This window comes from Protopterus annectens, chromosome 17.part0, assembly GCF_019279795.1.
Source record: "Protopterus annectens isolate FY-2018-M chromosome 17.part0, PAN1.0, whole genome shotgun sequence".
Lineage (NCBI taxonomy): Eukaryota > Metazoa > Chordata > Ceratodontiformes > Protopteridae > Protopterus > Protopterus annectens.
This window is the reverse complement of record NC_056751.1, coordinates 184252608-184271990: the sequence shown is the minus strand read 5'-3', so window position 1 is coordinate 184271990 and position 19383 is coordinate 184252608.

Below are 19383 nucleotides of genomic sequence, written 5' to 3'. Positions count from 1 at the left end.
AACGTGAATGTCAAAGGCAAGAGTACTAAATATTCATGTCCCCAAATCACAAAACACACACTGTATGTGATGTATCATCACCTATGTGGTAATGTGTGTGCACGATGTTACTACCAAAGGTGATGACTATGCATCTAAAGTAAGGTAGCTGTAGGCCATGGCTCTGGCACCAGTCAGCCATCTCTGTGAGACCCTTTCTGAGGATGCCTGTGTCAGCTGTGGAGTTGAATATGACACACAGTTTGCAGTCATCTGCAAACATGGTCATCCATATTCCTCCTGTGTTATCAGAAATATATACAGAACAAAAGAGGTCCCAGGACTGAGCCCTGTGGGATGCCACATGTAACTGGTGTATCGTCAGACATGGCACCTGCAATAATGACCATGTGTGTCCTATCCATGATCCAGTTAGCAATCCAGATTGTGACATATGTGCAGATATTGAATCCGATGATCTAATGTGTAAAGGCCAAGTGGAGTATTGTGTAGAAGTGGTGTGCGAGCTCCAGGTAGGCTGTGTGGACAACCCTGTGTACGTCTATGGACCTGTTAACTGTTTAAAGACATCAAACATCTGCAAGAGGCAAGATATGCCCACAACAACACCAAATTGTGTAGGATCCAGTGTCTGTAGGTTCACAATGTGTATGTGCATGCGTTCCATGATGATACACTCCATAGCATAGCAGACCAGGATAGTTAGGCATATATTGTGATAATGTCTAGGGTCCCTTGTGGCACCAGCACTGTGTAGCAGGTACACCGTAGCTGTACGCCATTCCATGGGTACACATCGTGTAGTAACTGTGATATTGAACAGTGACATAATGTGAGTGTGAAGCTTGTCATGAATCTCGTGTATGCCACAGTCTGGGACACTATCTGTCCCACTGATGCTGTGTTGTCTGCTATGGAGAGGGCAGCACACACATGTTCATCTGTGATGTCAGGGAGGCTACACCCTGTTGTGATGGACATGTGCACTACAGGGGGGATGGTGGGGAAACATTCCCACTGAACCTGTTGTCCAGGATGTTCGCAATGTCAGTGGGTTCACTGTATCATTTGTAATTATGCAGTAACTCACAGCATATCTGTGAGTTCCCACACAGATCCCTGACATAACTAAATAAGGCCTTGTGATTGTCCACAGTGTCTGTTGCAAGTGTCCGTTAGAAGTGGGCCTTAGATGAATCAACAACTGATCGTAGCTATACCACAGTACTGATCAGAGATGCCTTCCAGATTGTGATTGTGCTCTATAATGTAGTAACCTCCTCCTGTCCATGTACAGCTCAGTAATGGCCGTGGTCCAGTAGACAGGTCCCCTGCCTTTGGAGGAGTGAGTCCTGTAGTTATCTGGGATAGCATGATCCATGAATTACAGTAGTTGTCCATAGAATGTGCTTGTAAAGTATGTAGTTGTCTGAGTCGTAATTAACACTGTCCCAGGGTCATTGAGGGATACCACCTCAGTTTGTACAAGTGTGATGTTTGCTCATGAGAAGTATGTCACTGAGATCACATAGGATGTGTGTGTATGGGATATGTATGTCTAGTGAGATGAATGTATGTTCCGACCTTAACAATTACAGGTATACCTCTGTTGTGGAACATAGAGTCCCCATGTGTGTGATGATCAGGTACCACATGTATAACCCCCTGTGGGTGTGGTGACCAGGTCTGCCCTAGCATTTAAGTGTAACAATCTTAGCAACTTTGTGCGGGGGGTGTCACTGTTTGAGTAGTATACCCAGTCAATGTTTGTGTATTTGAAGTCACACAATATAATGGTGTTTGGTAAGACCTTCACATTCCCCAGTGTTCCCAGGAATAACGACTGTTGTGCCCATGTTTGGGAGTGTGGTCTGTAACAGTCTACAAACTGAAATGCATTTTTGCCCACTCTCAGTTGCACATGTATGTTCCCCAATGTTTTGTGTACTGCTACCAACCTGGAGGTGTGTGTATGAATGATGTATATGGAATCCCCCCCCCTATTGTTGTTGTCCAGTCCGAGTCCTGTGTCTGAAAACCATGGTATGACGTAAAACATGTTAGCGCTGCTATGCTTTTGTGAGCCTGAATCAGGTGTTTTTTACTGCACATATATCAACAGATTCCATACTGATGTGAGTCCTGAGTGCATGCATTCTGAGGGTTAGACATCAGTTGTTGAGCACCATCACTCTCCGTTTCCTGTACCCTGTAACGTCTATGGCTGTGGTTATGTCATCTGACCCTCACTTCAAACAGCCACTATGGGTGTGTCAAGAGCCAAAGGCAGTCTGTGAAAGCTTAGGGGTGACAGCTGCATGGCGTCCATAGCGAATGTACATGGCATGTTGAGCATGTAATCCCAGGCTGACAGACACTGGATCCCCTGTGAATGACAACAATATGTTAGGCAACTGTTAAAACCGATCATGTCATCTGTATACTATGACATAGTACTTGGTGAGGGTAAGATGCTACATAAGGTCAGGGTCATACTGTCCTGGCCTACATGATCAGAGAGCCCCTCTATGTCTCTTGTCATGTAGTCCTGGGAGGAACATCTGAGGGTCTACACACCGGAATGCCCAATGATGGAGCCATATTTGTACTTGCAGTGGACTGACAATAGTGCATGTGTCATGTGGCATATCCTGGCACCTGACACACAGCACAAAGTGACCTTCACCTTGTTCAGCCTGGTGAGTGGGATGTCAGTGTGACCAACAATTACACTCACCTAATACAGTTGTATGAGGTGTGTTGTGTAGGCCTAAGGGCAGTTACTGTGTGGCACAATGACTTTGTGAACTATGTGATGATATGTGTGTATGGCTATGTGTTAGCAGTTGGTTGTGTGTCTACTTTGGATGTCTCAGCTGCTTAGGCAGAGTACATTTAGATGCTCCAAGTATGTCATTGTGTGTCAATGTATACGGTTTGCTGTTGTCATAGGTGCATGTGTGACTGTATTTGTGGTGTGTGTGGTTACCTTCACCACCCGATAGACTGTGCCAGTCATGGCTTGGGAGAGCTCAGCCTCCTGTCCGTCTATACAGTTGCACCTCTCACAGATATCTGAGTTTGTTGGTAGGAGGACAGTGTTACCTGTGTACATAAGGCAGTTGTAACAATGCGTCAGAATTCCAATATGCACCAGCTGGACTGGAAAGTACACACAAAACCAACCTTTGGACATGTCAGGATATGATGATGACATACACTGTCGACTGATCACAAAGGATCAGTAGTGTGTCAAGTGTGTAAAAGAGTATAACAGGGTTTTAGTGTTCAGGTTTGTTGTTGCTGTGGAAAGATAATCTGCAAAGGAGTACAGACAGAAACATTACACCTCCTTTAGCTAGGTCAGAAATATGGAAAGATAATCTGCAAAGGAGTACAGACAGAAACATTACACCTCCTTTAGCTAGGTCAGAAATATCGATCTACAGTCATATATGTCCTGAGTCAGGGTCAACTGTACTTGACTGACAATGTCAACATCCTGTCAGACAGGCCCATACATACATACCCACCTCCCAGTGACAAAAGGCCCTAACATCATACCAGGAGATATCACATGTAGAATGTGTAAACTGGTCCCCACAATGCCAAATGAATCCCATCACATGGATAACAATGTTTCCCCATATGTGTCATAAGTGAACGACAGGACAAACAGACACTGCACCCGAACAGTCTGTTGAGCCTCACACTCTCTACAGGATCTTACACTGTTGAATGTGTTACAGCAACATGTCGCACACCCCACAAGTGTTAGTGCACAACACACCATGGGAACTATATTCCTATAAGCCTACGAAGTCCAAAATGCTGGTCCATGGAGTCCATCATGATTGCAGTCAGGAACAGAGATATTGTAAACTGACAAACACACAACACAAATGTCTGTGGTATGTTAATGAGCACATCATGTTCCCCAAACCTGCTAGGTATCTTGCAAGGTAGCCACCCAGGACAAACATCACTGACAGGAGCAACACAGGTCCCACACAGACCTTGAATAGCCCTTTACCAACATCACAGACACATGTGGTATCCACAAAACCTACAATCCGTGCATGAATATGTATTGTCATATGAAGGAATGGTAATATGTCCACAGATAGATCACACCTGGTATGAATTGTGTATTCCTGTTCAAGATGTTCACACTTGCTGACCCACAAGGTTCATTCGTGGGATTGCATAACACTACATGCACACACATAACCATGTCCAGTCTGATGTCAGCAACCTACAAACATGGCATGTGAATAGAGACCACACAGTAAAGCATGTAGTGCGTCGTGTTAATGCGTCTCTTCCCTAGTATCGTAACATAGTTAGGTAGTGGTTTGAATCCTTCAATTGATGAGTGTGTGTGTGAGATTGGCTTTGAGAGGAGTGGCCTTTTTGGAGACTGTGGAAACACATTAGGAGTGGTGAATACCTCTTTGCCAAGTGTGATGATGTCAGCATCCTACAAATAGAGCTTTTGAAATGAATATACATAGTAAAACAAAACAAATAGCGCGTTGTGGTAATGTGTATCTTACTAGTGTCATAACATAATCAGGTAGGGGTTTGAGTCCTGCAAACGCCAAGTGTGGAGGTATATGTGTGTGATTTCCATTGAGAGGAGTAGCCTTTTTCGAGACTGTGGAAACACATTTTAAAAGAGGTACATCCCTCTTTGGAAAGTCTGATGATGTCAGCATCCTACAAATATTCAAAGAGAACAAAAAACACCCAGTAAAGCATATAGCATGCCGTGTTAATGCGTATCTCTCCAATAGCATAACATAGTTAGGTAGGGATTTGAATCCTGCAAATGCTGAGTGTGAATGTGTGAGATTGCCTTTGAGAAGAGTGGCATTTTTGGAGACTGTGGAAATACATTAGGAGTGGTGAATCCCTCTTTGCCAAGTGTGATGATGTCAGCATCCTACAAATAGAGCCTTGGAAAAAATTGCTCCCAATAAAGCAACTAGTGCGTCGTGTTAATGCGTGTTTCACTAGTGTCATAACATAGTCAGGTAGGGGTTTGAATCCTGCAAACACTAAGTGTATATGTATGATTTCCTTTGAGAAGAGGAGACGGTAGAAGTGCATTTTAAAAGAGGTACATCCCTCTTTGGAAAGTCTGATGATGTCAGCATTCTACAAAGATTCAAGGAGAACAAAAACCACCCACTAACGCCTATAGCGTGCTGTGTTAATGCATATCTCTTCAGTAACATAACATCATTAGGTAGGGATTTGAATACTGCCAATGCTGAGTGTGAATGTGTGTGCGTGAGACTGCCTTTGAGAGTAGTGGCCTTTTTGGTGACTGTGGAAATACATTAGGAGTGGTGAATCCCTCTTTGCCAAGTGTGATGATGTCAGCATCCTACAAATAGAGCTTTGGAAAAGAATGATCCCAATAAAACAAATAGCGCATTTTATTAATGCATATCTCACTAGTGTCATGACATAGTTAGGTAGGGGTTTGAGTCCTGCAAATGCCAAGTGTGGGTATATCTGTGATTTCCTTTGAAAGGAGTAGCCTTTTTGGAGACTGTGGAAACACATTTTAAAAGAGGTACATCCCTCTTTGGAAAGTCTGATGATGTCAGCATCCTACAAATATTCAAGGAGAACAGAAGCCACCCAGTAATGCATATAGCATGCCATGTTAATGCATATCTCTCTAGTAGCATAACATAGTTAGGTAGGGGTTTGAATCATGTGAATGTATGTGAGACTGCTTTTGAGAGGAGTGGCCTTGTTGGAGACTGTGGAAATACATTAGGAGTGGTGAATCCCTCTTTGCTAAATGTGATGATGTCAGCATCCTACAAATAGAGCTTTGGAAAAGAATACTCCCATTAAAGCAAATAGCACATCGTGTAAATCCGTATCTCACTTATATCATAACATAGTCAGGTAGGAATTTGAGTCCGGCAAATGCTGAGTGTGTGTGTGTGTGTGTGTGTGTGTGTGTGTGTGTGTGTGTGTGTGTGTGTGTGTGTGTGTGTGTGTGTGTGTGTGCCACAGGTGGTCAACGCAGTGTGGGGTTTGCTTTTACTACGGTATGACATATGTTTCAAACAGTATGTGCATTGCAATACATTTGTCATCTGTCACATTGATGCAGGAATAGGGTATCTGCATGTCAAATAGATTTATGTACATGTGACCTCAATCAGTACATAGGTGTGAAGACTACATACTACATGAATACATTTGCAACCTTCGACAGATTGCGCTGCTGCTTCTCAGATCATAGACCACATATGCATGTCTGCATCAAGACCGGTCAATGTAGTGACCCGTGGCCAAGGACATCCCTGCCCCATACATCCATGACACGTACTGTAGAGTACTGTGAGTGAGGGTAATTGCTGGGGTATATGTCAGACATATTCATACACAACAATGACTGGCAATAATGGACAGTCATGATAGGTGTGCACCAGTCCTGTGGATATGCACGCAGGCCCCTAATGTGTTATGTGAAACACCGAGGGACCCCACAATACCTGTGGATATGTGGATACCAAGGGACAGATTACATAACACGTGTCTGTCTGTACACATTGGTACCCAACATACGTGTTCGGGGCTACCACCTATGTGGTACTGTCAGGATAGTATGTAAAGTAAATGTGGATGACCATGCCATAGATGGCGTACTGCTATACAGCATGTATTGGACAACAGGTATCTGTCTGTATGATACCCTTGTGTAGGATATGCGTCCCATCCGGGGAATGCAGTGTAGGCCAATGCATGCTTTACCAGATGTGGATGGACATATCCCTAGTATGTTTGTATGTACCGAAGAGGGCTTTATGCCACACAGGTGTAGTCCCAAGAACATGTGGTGGTCAATACCACTGGTTACTGTTACAGTATAGTACTGGAAGGATCCAACTGTTACTGAGTTCCCTACAACTGTGAGTCATTTGTCAGGACATCATCTAATGATTGGTTATAGTCATGCTGTTGAGGTGGTGTATACTGCCAGACTGCAGATAATTGACAGATATCAATGATATCACCCACAGCATAGTGCCAACCCATGTCAGACATACATGTGTACCCATGTTAGTACATATCTGTAGTAGAATGCATACTGGCCATCAAAAGATACCATGAGATGTTAACAATGTGTAGAACAGGGTATGTCGCACATCCCACGTGTCCACTATGCACGTACATGCAGACAGTGCGCACACACCAAGTTCACAGATGTACACCTGCTAATTTGTAATGCACACATCACACACGTACTGTCCACTCACTAACACATGCTGTCAACACTGTACACTTCATCCAAGTGGCAAATGGGTGGACAATACATACTCAGACCTAACACTGGTGTAAACAATGCTACAATGACTATCAGAGCTGTGATGCATAATGCCTGCTCAGATATACCTACAAGGATATCCGTACACCTTCCTGTTGGCAACTTACTACTATTGCTACACTGCTATGATGTCATCCTGTGCATCAGAACCATGTTAGCCTATTCCTGCATCAATGTGACAGATGACATGAGGTGGCACAGGTGTCATAATATGCACAGGGTGTGTTGTAGGTTTGCTAGAGCCCGACTTTGACCCATCCAATCGGCATGTCTGTGTGTGTGTGTGTGTGTGTGTGTGTGTGTGTGTGTGTGTGTGTGTGTGTGTGTGTCTCTGAGGGACACCAGTACTGCATGGGCCAATGCTGATGTAATGTGTGTGTGTATGTGTGAGCCCTAGTTGTATGGTAAATGTGTGTGTGTGTCTGCATGCACAAAACTCCACCATGTGGCTGCCATATATGGGCGGTTGTGGGACAGCCACACACTGTACCTGCTAGGCTGTACAGATCACTGTCTCCAGCCATGGAAACCATACCTGTGCCTAGCAGGGGTGCTACGGGCAGTATCGGGTACCAACCCTGACTGGGTGCTATCATCAGAGGCAGAGGTATGATGACTGGACCCATGTCCCTGCTGGGACTGGCCAGCACCACGTGCACATGGTCTAGTAGGATGGTCAATGGACAGGCCAGCCCCAGCATTGCTGAGGCTGGTACTGCCACTACGGGAGCAGCTGTGATATGTGGTCCATTTATGACAAATACCAGTTGATGCTGTTGCTGGCATGCATCCGTGTCGGCCTCTCATCCTTCCCGCATGGTCCTGGCTCATGGCTAACACATTGTGGAGGACATCTAATGTCTCCCTCCAATGGCTATCAATGACCTCAGTGTAATTCCGGATGGCACCGGCAAGGTCACGGATGCTGTCATTGATAGCAGTGTAATGGGCCCTCTGCGCCCTTAGTCCCTGTTGGGTGTACCATTCCATACGTGCCTGTGCCTGCATTACAGCCCGGAACATACTGGAGGTTGTAATACTTCTGGGGGCGCATCTGCCAGGGGCAGTATGACCAGTGGTGCTCCCCCAAAAACCCCTGGACATCCACCTATGTGGTACCATTCTGGTAATCTGGCTATGGCTGCTGTGAGGGGATGCACGTGCAATAGGTACCACACTCTCCTGGTCAATGCCAACTGTATGCTGTCCCTCAGCTACAGCCATTGGTGACGAGGGATGTATTGACAGTATGAGTGTGCACATAGATGGGGTTGACCGCTGTGTACTGTCAGTTGGTGGACCAACGACCGACTCTGTCAGACCTTCCTGTGCCACAATACATGTCTCATCATCTCCACTATTAGTGGCGGTGACATCAGGTTCCCTGCTACACTCAGCCATGCCTAACACAGCACCTGTGGAAGGAAGACAGGAAACTCACTTTACAATCTGTACATGATGTTAGCACACATGCACACATGCACACATGCACACATGAACACATGAACACATGCACACATGAACACATGCACACATGCTAACATGAACACATGCACACATGCACAGAAATACACTGTTCACCACAGCACATACACACACACACACACACACACACACACACACACACACACACACACACACACACACACACCAGCAATCCAACGCATACACAATAGTGGGTGATGGTGGGTGACAGTATCTCAAGGCAAACAGTCACCACACATGTGTCAGCAGGCAGACCATGTGTTGCTCAGCACCATGCAGTGCAAGTGTAGACAGCCCTTTCTAATGACATTATACATGGCTTTGATGCATGTGTGTAGTTGTGCAGTGATTGGCTACACCCTGGAACACAATGTGTACATGGACACTACATTGCTGTGCAAGTATTATCTGCTCTGCAATGTCATGTGCACCATCACTCAATGGTATACATACCATGGCTGCATGTGTCATCTGTGTGACACATAGCGGCAAAACAATCCCAAAGGCACACCAGTGGCTAAAAAATCCAAAGTTCCAATGTAGAAAAAAGACCTTTATTGTGGCAGAACTTCTCCAAGCAGTAAGCGCTTTCACGTTATATAAACGCTTCTTCAGACTTCAACATCATACAATAGATTTCGTGCCTTTAAATACTATGGTCAATAAAATCTTAATTGATCAATCAGTTGAACAATATTTTAAATCATTAAAGTGCCAGTGCTCAAAAAAAAAAAAAAAATATATATATATACACAAAAGACAACGACCTCAAATAAAAACATGGATATATTGAACATATATATTAGTCTATTTTTAAAAAATACCATGAGAAATTAGCATCTAGGACACTTATAATATACTAAAAAACTTAATGCTTAAAAGCTTTGGCTGCTAAAAATGGTTTCAAAGTAATTTTATCATTTAAGCCATGTTTATGTGCCTGGAGTCTAAGAATCCACCTGTTCTCTACCTCCTCTGTGCGATTCTTGACGTTCCCTAACCTACTGTTGGTTTTAACTAATTCTAAGACCTTAAACTTGAAGTGATGTTGGGACCCTTTCTCCATGACATGTCGTGCTAGTGCATTAGTCATATCTTCTTTATTAATTGCATAGACATGCTCTCTTATGCGTTCCCGCAAAGTGCGGTTTGTTTTTCCCACATAATATTTCTGACAAAGTTGACATTGGGCCAGATACACTAAATTCTTAGATCTACAGTCAGCATAACACCTAAAGGTATATATTCTACCAGTATGCGGATGGATGAATGCATTTTCTGCTGTTATGAATCTGCATTGGTTGCAGGTTCGACAGGGAAAGGTACCTTCTCTCTGTGATATAGGATGTTCTATTTCTGTTTTTTCATAGCATAGTAGCCTCTTAAGGGACTTCATGTTCTTATAAGCTATGTTTGGTACTTCTTCAACCAATGTCTTAATTCTCTCATCCATAGTTAGGATTTTCCAATTATTCTCTATGATCTTTTTGATCTGACTGTTCCTATTTGTGAAAGGTATAATAAGTCTATTTTTTACAATAGGTGACTTCTTTCTGTTTGTATTGTTAATCTCTGACCTTTTATAATAGAATGGTCGGCCTCTATCTAATCTTATTTCATCTGTCATCGCTATGGTGTCATGCACAGCTTGTCTGTTATATCCTCTTTGTGTAAAGTTCTTTTCTAAAATTTCTTTCTGGTTTGCAAAGGCTGACTCGTCAGTGGTCAATTTAGATGCCCTTAGTGTTTGATTCATCACTATATTTGAATAGATATGTCTAGGATGCATGCTGGTGCGATGAAGCAAATTGTTCCTCCAGCATGTCTTTCTAAACATTTCCGTGTTAATACCATTTGGTCCCTTGGTTAGCTGGACATCAAGAAATTGTGTTATATCGCATGAATGAGTGCTTTGGAATTCTAGAAAATTGGTTGTCCCATTCAAATAACATGAATTCAACTAGATCTTGCTCTGTCCCTCTCCATATCAAAAAAACGTCGTCCACAAAACGACTATAATGTATTATGTGCTGATTAAAGGCTATGTTATTCAGCACATAGGCATCCTCCCAATATGCCAACACTAGGTTGGCATAGGAGTTTGCACACGGGGTTCCCATTGCAACCCCCTTTTTTTGCAAATAATAATTATTTCCATAAACCAGGACGTTATTCTCTAATACTATTTCAAGCAATGACATCCATCTAATTATTTTACTGTTTTCTATACCATTATTCAGAAGGAATAGTCTCAAGTATTCAATACCTATGTTATTAGGAATCGACGTGAACAAAGATTTCACGTCTAAAGTGACGAGAAAGTCGTCATTTTCAATAGGATTCTTATCATTACACCTTGCAAGGTCCTCTATGAACTGTTGTGTATCTCTTAAAATGTATTTGGTATTATTAACTATTGGTTTAAATTGCTTATCTAAAAATATAGACAGTGACTCAGTCAGCCACCCTTTACTGGAAACGATGGGTCTTAATGGTGGGTCATATAGTTCTTTATGTATTTTGGGTAGACCCCTAAACGTTGGGACTAGGGGGTTCTCAATGAGGAAATATCTATATAACTCCATATAAATAACATTAGTAAGAACTAAGTCATATAACTGCACTTGGATTATTTACATCATTGGCTATTGGATTTAGGAGCTACTTGTGATTTAAATGAGACTGCAATCCTCCATTGTTTTGCTCAGCGGTGTTTGTTTTTAACTATTTATCTTTGAGCTTGTTGTTTCGTTGAGCATTCACTCCACTGGTCCTCTTTATTCATTATAGATTCTTAGAGCTTATCTGAACCAGTGGAGGCACGATTGGAGGAGATTCGACCTCTATTGAGCTGCCGTATACTCCATCTAGCACCAAGGAAGTACCGATGACATCATGTCCGTCTTTGGACCGTTTTGCAGACTGCTTGCGCACTGGAATGAATCCATTGGCGTCATTCGTAGAAGAGGATGTTGGCTCAGCCCCCACTAGTACCTTGGATTATGATCGTGAAGGGCTAAATCGAGCAGTGGAACGGTTGGAGCAGGATTTGTTCAAACTTAAGCGCATGCAAACCCAGAGACAGCATTTCGAGGTTTGCTTAGCGCCGGCTGGTGCCCAGAGGACTAAGGGTATTGAAGATGCCGACAACTGGCACCCTCTACCCGGAGCTATTGTATGATTGGCAACAGCTTAATATCGAGGTAAGCCTCAAATATTTGAAACTTATGAATGCTTTTTTTCTCCCGTTAGAGGAGAAACTCAAAGAAGATGTCAGGAAGGCGAAGAATGAGATACTCAATGTGTTTCCGGTCTCTGTCGTAGACCATACCTTATCTGTTTTGTTGGACAATGTTTCGGTTTATGAGTGGCGCCTTCTGAATCAGAAAAGGGCCAAGTTGCAGCGGGACTCAACGGATTTCCGTTTGGGCAACATCTTCACTTGGCCCAGGCACAATGATTACAACAGTACCAACAATACAAACAGTGCATTCCGTCAGGCCCCCGGAACATGTACCTCTTCCTCCATCACCACAGGGAATACCAGTGACTCAGGGAACACGGACCGTGCTCCCAATAGAGATGCAATCGATGTAGGCACGGTTGAACTTCCTGGCCCATGCCTGGACAATGATCACACTGGCTCCAACAGCAACATTGGCCCAGCCATCCCCACAGACCAAGATGGTCGTGCAGGTACCGTTGCCAATGCTGTACCCATCGGAACGGACTCTGTGCTGGAGCCGACAGCTACCATCGACTTGGATGCCAATGCTGATTCAGTAAGAAGGGCTGAATCTTTAGTCAGCAGGGCTGAACCAACTGTCCCGCCTCTTGAACCAGTCGTTAGGAGGAAAGTTTCCTCCTATGCATCGAGTAGAGGTCCTGATGGACGGGATCCCATTTCCCCCTTGGATTCCACTTTTCACCATTCTCCCCTCCAGAGGGATGGCAGACACCCTTTTCCCATCAGGGTGCCTACGAACGAGGAGAAGTCGTTCCAGAATGCCAAGGGAGGTACAAGAGGAAACTTTACGGATCGTCCATCCAACGGACAATCAAGAAAATGTGGGAGGGGAAGCATTAGGACTCGTGTTCAATTTGTCTAGTCATGTTTTGACTGAACATGAGTCACAAGTCCTCTCTAAGGGTCTCACTTTTATTCCAACCTCAGATAGTAGATACGAAGAGACTTTAAGAGACTTTAAGCTTTTTGTCAGGAATTTGTCCCTGAAGGTTTTCTTCAACAGCACAGAAATGAAGGCTAATACCACTGTGTTTAGGACACCTAGTACATTCCTCCCTCCAATACACCCTCTGGTTTGCATATAGCAAACTGGTAGAAGATGAGATATATAGGTTGAATGGGTCAGAATCTGGCAACAGGAGAAGGAAATATAACCTCAGCCTTATACAACGTGGGGCCTTGGACTCCCTACGTAACAACAGGGAGATTATTATCCGACCAGACAAAGGAGGTGGGATTGTAGTTTTGACATGGACAGGTATAACAATGATATGCTACTAATGTTGGCTGATGACAAGTTTTATGTTCCTATTACCAATGATAGGGTGGACAGCATCATTGAGAGCATACTCCATATTATTTGGTCTTTTTGATAATGGTGTCATTGATACTTCTCTATATGAATTTTTCAATGTGGTTCATCCCCTATTACCTACCATTCAGGGTCTCCCAAAGATCCATAAGGATTCACTACGTCCACCTCTTAGACCCATAGTTGCAGGGAGAGGGTGGTCAACTGAACCCCTGTCACTTATTGTTGAGGCACAACTCAGACCATTGGTTGATGCCAATAGGTTCATTCTTAAGGATACCAGACAGTTTTTGTTGGATTTCTACCAATATATCAACACTTGTTCTGGAATTGAAGACCTCATATGGGTCACCATGGACGTTCAGTCCTTATTTACGGTTATACCCAATGAGGAAGGTAGAGCAATGGTAGGTGCATATCTGAGGAGAACCGACCTCCCTCTGAAGTATGATGTTGATTTGATTCTTATGTTGTTGGCTATTATTTTAGAATCCAATCTTTTTTGTTTCCATGACAAGATTTTTCTGCAGAAGGATGGCGTAGCTATGGGCACCTCCTGTGCCAATAGCTACGCCAACTTGGTGATGGCAGAGTGGGAACATAGCTTCTTGTTTGAGAATAGTTTATTTCAGGAGTCAGTACCATTCTATAGGCGTTTTGTGGATGATCTCTTCCTTGTGTGGAGTGGCTCTACAATACAATTAGAGTCCTTTTTTACACAGATCAACATGTCTGTCACCTTTCTGAAGTTTACTATGGATTGGTCAAAGACCACTATTCCTTTTTTAGATGTCTTTGTTGATAAATTACCCTGTGGGATAGTCAACACGGGTGTTTATCGCAAGACCTGCTATAGGAATACACTGCTGCATCGTTCGAGCATGCATCCTGGCTATGTATATAAGAACATAGTGAAGGGACAATCAATGCGGATGTCTAGATATACACCCCTAGACAGTCATCTGGCAAGTGAATTAGGAGACCTTAGCAGCAAATTGAGGGAACGTGGCTATGACCACTTAGATATCTCCAGAGGGATGGCGGGCATTGCAGATCTGAGGATAGACAGAGCGAAACCATATTTCTCAGATGGTGCTGTTGAAATATCTGTGAGGAGAGGCCAGTGATGGCTTGGATAGCCAAGAGGGCGGTCCAAATATGGACAATGGAATTGCATTTCCCATTTTTTACACCAGGGATGTAGGTACACTTAAAGATATTTTCTCTAAGCATTGGCACGTTTTATCAGTTGACCCAACTATTAAGAGCCTTACAGGTACTCGACCTAGATTCGTTTACCGGAATAAAAAGAACTTAAAGAGTTTGCTCTGTTACCCAAGGGTCCATAATGATCCACCTGCTTTGTTGGGTCCCTACATGACCACATGCGACAAATGCAATTTTTGTTCATATATAGAAACCGACCCTGTCTTCCGATATCCATATGGTTCGGTATTTACTACATCAGGACGAGGGCAATTGTATGTCCAGAGATGTAGTTTACCTAGCCTGCTGCACAGTCTGTCCAGCCTACTATGTGGCAAGACCAATAGGACACTGAGGATAGGATTCGTGAGCATGTATACCACACAAGGAGAGGTACTACACATAATGCACTATCCAAACACACTAATGACAAAGGTCAAGAGCATCGTTTTAAGTTCAGGATCTTGGAACAGATCTCAAGGACATACAGGAGAGGGGACATTAACAATTATACAGAGACCAGGGAAATCCATTGGATTATTAAGTTCAGGGCAGATATCACCCCAGGTCTCAATGGAAGGGTTCCCCTGCGACCTTTGCTGAAATCAAGAAGGTTATTGTCCAAAAGATGTTAAGAGGCTATGAAGAGTTTTTTACTTTGTGGCCAGTAGGGTCTTTTTGAACCTATATATGCATAGATGCTCTGTCAATGTTTTGATAGTTATGTTACTAAAATTTTTTTTTGGCTTTTTAAACTGATGTTTACAGACAGTTTAGTTGTATAGGTCTGAAGAAGCTCATGCGAAAGCGCTCACCTCTTTTTATTAATAAACCTGCTTTTTACATACCTCGCCTGCACTTGGATTATTTACATCATTGGCTATTGGATTTAGGAGCTACTTGTGATTTAAATGAGACTGAAAACCAACAGTAGGTTAGGGAACGTCAAGAATCGCACAGAGGACGTAGAGAACAGGTGGATTCTTAGACTCCAGACACATAAACATGGCTTAAATGATAAAATTACTTTGAAACCATTTTTAGCAGCCAAAGCTTTTAAGCATTAAGTTTTTTAGTATATTATAAGTGTCCTAGATGCTAATTTCTCATGGTATTTTTTAAAAATAGACTAATATATATGTTCAATATATCCATGTTTTTATTTGAGGTCGTTGTCTTTTGTGTATATATATATATATATATATATATATATATATATATATATATATATATATATATATTTTTTTTTTTTTTTTTGAGCACTGGCACTTTAATGATTTAAAATATTGTTCAACTGATTGATCAATTAAGATTTTATTGACCATAGTATTTAAAGGCACGAAATCTATTGTATGATGTTGAAGTCTGAAGAAGCGTTTATATAACGTGAAAGCGCTTACTGTTTGGAGAAGTTCTGCCACAATAAAGGTCTTTTTTCTACATTGGAACTTTGGATTTTTTAGCCACTGGTGTGCCTTTGGGATTGTTTTGCCGTTCTGCTGTTTCGTTTTACAAAGGCACTTTATCCAGCTGAGGTGTTTGTTTTGTCTTTATGTGTGACACATAGATTGACATGTGTGATGACAGTGTCTGTGTCCATATCACATAATAGTGGGCACAGGTGTAGCAAATGCATGCAATGTACAGACATGGGATGAGTGGTGCATGTAGATGTGAAGGAAACCCAATGCACTACATGGACATTGCACAGTGGTTATGGTGCGTGTGGGACATATTGCAGATATGTTGTTGCCAGCCATGACATGGCATGCTACACGACTGCAACATTAAACACCACACATACCCAATGTGTGTCATGTGACCTATACACCCAATAGCATTCCAGGACATTCATGTGACTCTTTGTACAGATGGCGGCTGTTGTGCAAAATGTGTATACTAGCATATGTAAGCACACACACAACATGCTATGCATGGTGTGTATAGGTGCATATGTTTTCACACACAGAACAATGAGGTGCACAGCAAAGACTGCTATGTGTAGTACTGTGGTCACTGTAACTGGATGGGGTGTACTACCATGTGCCATCATCATCATCATGCATCTTGTGGTCACTCACGGCTACTACTGTGTGACAGACCACTGCCTAGCATGCTATACCTGAACTGCAGTGCCGTGGATACGTTCACTATTACACAGCCACTTTATACATGGGTGTATGAGGTGCCCAGTAGAGAGCATTGGCTAACATGACTGTGTTATGTGTTGAAGACTGTTGCACAGCCCCATGATAGGCCTCTACCCCTGAGGTACATCATGTATGTGTGGATGACATGTGGGATACTGATGTGGGACCTTACATCGGGTGTGTGTTTGTGCCATATGTAGCATGACTTTGTGTACTGCATGTGATAAATGTCTTATGTTGTGTACAGGTGTTGCAACTATGCCTATCCAATGTGCAGTATGGGGTTGCCACAACTGTGTGTCATGCTCATGTGTATTGCATGTCATTGAGGAAGCTACTGACATTACTGAGCTATGCAACGTCTCACAGCAAACATGTACAACATGCATTCTCATTATGCGTAGGTGTGTTACGTGTATATGTCCTATACCTCACCTATGACATGCATATTTCATTACCAACATTGCAGGTATAACACACTCACCAGCATGGATCAGCTGCCCTGCCGTTGCACCAGAGGGACCTACGAGAATATGAGAAGGTTCATCAGTGGCCACAACTGTGGCAATGCTACAGTGGGTATGCTAAACTGCAGTACAACAGTCAACAGTCACAGGTGTAGGGATATTATACAAACTATCCGTATTGCACAACAGTAGGCAGTGGAACTGCTAAACACACAGTACACATCTCACGTACACATAATCTAACAATACAGTTAACTGTAGTCTACAGATGGGGCTTATTACCTGCTTGCTCCAGGTGGATGTGCTGGGTGGCTCCGGCCTCCATTACAACACATGTCAGAGGTTGCCGTAGCTATTGTCCAGGATCCACCATGCTTAGGAGCAGCTCCTCCACTCTGATGAGGGGGGGATGTATGGCCACCCCACCACCTGTGGCAAGCTGCTGTCTTTGGATATCAGATGCACGCCACCGGACTTGTCTAATTAAATCACTGCAGTGATGGCGTACCTGCTCATATGTCCGGTTATGCATGCCTATGTCATTTACCCTACTAACAAGCTCCTGCCACAGTGCAGTCCACTCCTGCTGGTGCTGGCTGGTTCTGGAGAACAGCATGGTGTACTGCTGCAAAAGGCTGTTGACTATCACCTCTTCCTCTTCTGCAGTGTAAGCTGGATTACGTTGGTGGGCCATCTGGCTGAAAAAGATATGAACAATATGTGTGAGAGTGTCCTGTGGCACTTTACACCTTTACCCACAGATATCACTTTACTGACATATATACCATCCTATTGTCTGTCAGTGGTTACACACGTTCAGTAACACTTATTGGTTCTCAGGCCACAACTAACTAACACTGCCTGACAGACTCTATATATCACACCACTATACAACAGTACCTGACACACTGTTTGTGACACATTGCACAACCTCAAGACAGGGATGTATATCACACCAATGCACGGACAGAGATGTCATCCATTGCAATGGATGTAAAGTACAGGTACAGTAGTACTAATCAAACACCCCAGTCATTGATACCATAGCCCTGCCTAACAGATGTGTCCATTTGTTACTATAGATGGCATACTTCTGTAACAGACTATAGATGTTGCTGGATACACACATCAACCCTGTAACACACATATGATTGCAGCCATTGTACAGGCATAATCACACACACATCAGGCAAACATACAATGCACCACTGTATGCCAACACAGATGAGCATTACCTGTGTACCATACGGTGCTGTGTACCACTACTTACACACCCTTATGCCTGCAGTCTGTCCTCTGTGCAGACTACGGAAAACACAAATGACAGTGTTTCCAAGCAATGTGAACGCACACCATACTGTGCTGTTTAGCCCTACAGCTTCAGGTAGTACTACAGTTCATATTGATGATGGATTCACCTGCAGTACCACTCACTAAGCATACATGCATTGCTTTAGCTTACAATGAGATACCACATTCAGCAATGGAGAACTATGTCACATCATATGCCGCACTACTATGTCTGCCTAACAGTACATTACACATCAGTTGCTGTCCTCACAGCTAGGTTAGGCACTACCATGTCAGATACAACATCACACTAAGCTATCACACATTTACAGACCTTGCACACATTCAGCGTTACACTCATTCAACCTCCATAGCAGCTATTGCATTAAGTACATGTGTGAGTGCATAGTGTCATAGGTAGGTGATATGCTATTGGCCCTAGGGCCTACAGCAGCCTAGCCATATGCTACCCTGGCCTTTGACACACATGTACTTTGATTTCACTTGCCCCTGCCAACCTGAACCACAGAGGTGTTTCCTGGGGTGTATTAACAATCTCCCACACAATCATCAGGGGTATTTATAACAACTGCTAAGGAGGAGCCTTGTTTGCTATTGCTATGTGGTCTATTCCAGTGTATGGCATATGTCTGAGATGGGAACCTATCCCACCAGCATGTGCTGTTTAGTGAGTTGACAAGGTTTAGGGCCCTAGAGCGTGTAACCCCGAGGGGTTGTGATATGTTGCCATGGTGGTTGTCACCCAGCTATGGGTGTGACATACCTCTGTATGTCCAGCAGAGGTTACCTCTGTGTGGCCAGTATGCAATACAGTGTAGTTGTGGTTTTGTGAGTCAGTCTGCATAGGG